Source organism: Palaemon carinicauda, chromosome 10 (assembly GCF_036898095.1).
Source record: "Palaemon carinicauda isolate YSFRI2023 chromosome 10, ASM3689809v2, whole genome shotgun sequence".
Classification (NCBI taxonomy): Eukaryota; Metazoa; Arthropoda; class Malacostraca; order Decapoda; family Palaemonidae; genus Palaemon; species Palaemon carinicauda.
Window position 1 is genome coordinate 86,876,910 of NC_090734.1, and position 5,000 is coordinate 86,881,909.

Here is a 5,000-nt window from a genome sequence, read left to right on the forward strand (position 1 = left end):
TTCGGTGGAAGAAGGGCAAGGACCTCATTCAAATCACGTTCTTCTTCCAAAATATTAAGGTTATCGGTGTCTCCATTTTCACCTACTTTCTTTGCTCACTTCATTTCCATATAATCCTGGTAGACACGCATCTAATGGTCTCACCATAGACGATACATTGTCTGCAACCACCTTCCTCACCTTACCATGAATTCCGAATTTAGTGACTATATCCTCATATGCTGTAGCAATATTCACAGCTGTGTGTCGTTCCTCAAACTGATCGCAAGCAATGACACGCAACTTTAGCTCCCACCATGAGTTAATGAAGTGCACAGTGACAGCAAAAAAAGACATCGTTTTTCGATTCGCCCAGAGGACCAATGTCAGGTAAATAAGACTGAGGTTTTCAAATTCTTTCATCAATTGCGACTCATGTCATTCGCTCTCTGTAGAAGTAAACTGCTTCTAAGTGTGGTTCTGGTTGGAAACACGAAGCATGGTTCTGCTTCATGTAGAAGAGCTCTAAAAGTCTTACTTTCCACAATACTCAAAGGCAATTGGTCAAATGCAATGAAGTCTAAGAGTTTCTTTACCATAGACTCTTGTTTGATGTCATTAGTGTTAAAAATTGTTCTCTTGTGGAGGCTTGGTTTTGAAGAACGAGGTTATTTTGTGCTGTGAATGTGATGCACAGCTCTGACGCTTCTTCTTTTCCTCTTCAGCTCTCTGTCTCAATTTCAGCATACTGAACTTTGTGAACTCTTCTGAGGTGGATAACTAGTTTAGATGTTGCCTAACTTGATGCTGATTACGACGTTTTGCACTGCAAACAGTCACCTATGAGATTCTTGTCAGTAGACTTGACATTGACAGATTAAAACTTTGCCAGTGTAGCTGATAGTTGCGATAATTCTACGTCCTTCAGGGCCTCTTCATCCCGCATTGAAGGGACGTTTGGTGTATCAATGTCTTTGTTATCCATCTGCAAAGAGAAAAATATGGGAAGTTATAATCAATTTGATTTCACTTAGTTGTTGTTGTTGTTGTTGTTGTTGTTGTTGTTCTTCTTCTTCTTCTTCTTCTTCTTCTTCTTCTTCTTCTTCTTCTTCTTATTTTATTATTATTATTACTAGCAGGTCCACGTTTTATGAACGGTTGTTATTGCCTAAAAATTAGAATTGGAAACAAAATGCATGCACACAAAAACACCTTAGTGACCTTACCTCTATTATGGCACAATTGAAGAATTGTATGTCGTCCTCCCCTTTCGCTACAGCTAACGCTTGTCACTTGTGTCAGTGCTGCCAATAAACTAAGTACATAACTCACGCCACCAGCGAAAGCAAGTGTGACAGGGATGGTAGTGCTATCTCTGTCCAACTACTATCATTGTAGTGGGTGGGGCAGGGATGGTTGTACAGGAATGCGACGTGTAATCGTAGGCGATCTTTACGCGACGTGTAAATGACCCGTCGTAGTTTCATAAACCATGGTTGTTTACATCTCTCTCTCTCTCTCTCTCTCTCTCTCTCTCTCTCTCTCTCTCTCTCTCTCTCTCTCTCTCTCTCTCTCTCTCTCTCTGTCCTCAAATGATTTTGACTCGAAATATCAAATATAAATACAAGTACATAATACTTTTTTCTGGGTGCCATGATAGAAAAACTAATTCAAAATACTTTTTTTCTATATGGTAAAATACAAATACAAATACAAATAAATTGAAATTGTATTTAAATACAATTCAAATACAAATACAATTGTATTTGATCCACCCCTGTTACTATATATATATATATATATATATATATATATATATATATATATATATATATATATATATATATATATATATATATATATATATATATATATATATATATATTGATAAATTTTGCACATTTAAACGTGTTTTTCATATTTCAAATAAGCCATATATATTAATACCTTAAAGTCTGGATTCCCTTAACAACCTCGGGATCAGAGCCAGAGGCGAAATCACTCAAAGACTATAGTATCTGTCCGGCTGGGCTTCGAACCTTGGTCCAGGATACTTGTGTGCCATTGACCATACCACTCACTCACGTAGTGGTATGGTCAATATCACACAAGTATCCTGGACCACGGTTCGAAGTCTGGACGAACAGACACTATAGTTTTTGAATGATTTTGCATAGGGCTGTGAACCCGAGGTTGTTAAGAGAATTCAGAATTTAATGTGTTAATATATATCGCTTTGTATATATATATATATATATATATATATATATATATATATATATATATATATATATATATATGTATATATATATATATATATATATATATATATATATATATATGTATATATATATATATATATATATATATATATATATATATATATATATATGTATTTGTACATTTATATATATATATATATATATATATATATATATATATATATATATATATATATATATATATATATATATATATATATATGTATTTGTACATTTATATATACATATATATTTATATATATATATATATATATACAGTATATATATATATATATATATATATATATATATATATATATATATATATATATATATATATATATATATATATATATATATATATATATATATATATGTATATATATAAATATATATATATATATATATATATATATATATATATATATATATATATATATATATATATATATATATATATATATATATATATATATATATGTGTGTGTGTGTGTGTGTGTGTGTGTGTGTGTGTGTGCTTGTTTGTGTGCTTGTGTGTGCGTGTGTATCGATCTACAAATGCATCAATATATAAATATATTTACGATATATATATATATATATATATATATATATATATATATATATATATATATATATATATATATATATATATATATATATATATATATATGTATATATACGTATATACACACACACACACACACACACACACACACACATATATATATATATATATATATATATATATATATATATATATATATATATATATATATATATATATGTGTGTAACGTACACACATATACATTCATATGTAAATATATAAATAAATACAAAAGAGATATCCGGTAACGACAATATTTTCCACTGTAAGCTGAATACCATATAGATAGAAGAAAAAATCCCGGGTGTTTACGCAATGGTTGTTTTGAACTCTTGATTGGATCCATTAGAAGAAATTAATTCTTTACAATTAACAACATCCTGTCATACAGCAAGTAAAAAGATCTCCCTGAAGGTGTAGCATCAATAGCCTCTCCAACGAAACTCGGGGGTAGATAAAAGGATGTAACTAGACAGAAAACTAGGAGGGATGGTATTGACATTTCTTTGAGGATATGTTACTGAACACTTGAAGATTTTTCAAAACTGTAAATGTTCATAATATATGAATTCATAAAAAGATTTGTCTTGCATTTTTTCATATATAAGTTTCGTTTATTTGTGTTATTGCAACCAACCCCTCAAAAAACTGCCAGAAACTTGATGTAAATTTAACATTGATCTTCCTGAATATGTAAAAGATATCCTCCAATTAAGGTAAAAAAACAAATTACTGCTCTCTCTCTTTTTAATTTATTTAGAATATTGGTATGATAGCTTCCTTGTTTACCTTTTCGCTCCACATTTTGATGATTTTTTAAAAAACATAATTCACCGGAAAGATTATCTATTTCATTCAAAGTTTTTATACTTTCTCAATAATTTCATGTTTTAAGAATTAAGAAGAATAGGAAAATATTCTTTCTCTGAGAAATGGAAGATTTCTAAGCCCATATCTTATTCCCCGTCCATGTGGCCATCGAAGTTGCCTTAAATTTCAAAAGTAAAAAAAAAAAAAAAAAAAAAAAAAAAAATGAGACAACATATAAATAATATCCAGCAATTAACTGTTTATCCTTTCAATGGATACTTACTGTTATCGCTGATCTGCTTCCTACTTCTTTCTTTTAACTGATTAACCAAATAACTAAGTTGTAAATTGTTATATAGAGTAGGGTTCACTTAATCATGTTACAGACTTCTGATAATTCAATGTCCTCACCTGAGAGAGAGAGAGAGAGAGAGAGAGAGAGAGAGAGAGAGAGAGAGAGAGAGAGAGAGACTTTTATTAATTCGGAAACTTGGTAAACATTGGATCAAACTAACAGCTTTAAATTTGTGAAATCCTACATTATTTAAGGATGAATATACTGAACAATATTTGTTAAAAATATTCTAAACTTAATACTGTAGTGTATTTATTGCTGTGGAAAACGAAGTATAGGGTAGGGCACCTGATTCCCCGAATGGTGCCGCATCAATACATATAACCTCCGGCCACCTCTCTCTCTCTCTCTCTCTCTCTCTCTCTCTCTCTCTCTCTCTCTCTCTCTCTCTCTCTCCATATATATATATATGTATATATATATATATATATATATATATATATATATATATATATATATATATATATATATATATATATATATATATATATATATATATATATATATATATATATATATATATATATATATTGGCGTATTTCAGAAATTGTATCAGAATTACTTGCAACTTCTGCATCACTATTGAGGTATACAATTTGTTTGTATAAAGGTTTCCCCTCATCCTAACCATGACACTTAGGAGGTACACATTCTACGAGCATGTGCCAGATTTTACTGGTACAAAAACATACACACATACACACACAGACACTTTCATAGCACACTTTCATTGTGAGTTATAGGAAGGTTTCCACCAAATGAGTGCAGTTCGTGATGAAAATAAGTAAATAAATAAATAAATAAAACTTTATCTAAGATAAAAGGAAATAGTAGCCCAAGTTGGTAGTAAGTTGGAGATGCATTTTGGCTGGGGGGGGGGGGGGGGTTGAGTGAAGTTGATGATGTGGAAAGAAGTGGACGGGGGGAATGAAAGGGAATATGATAATATTATTTATAAAAGAAAACAAAAAAACAGTAATAGGAATA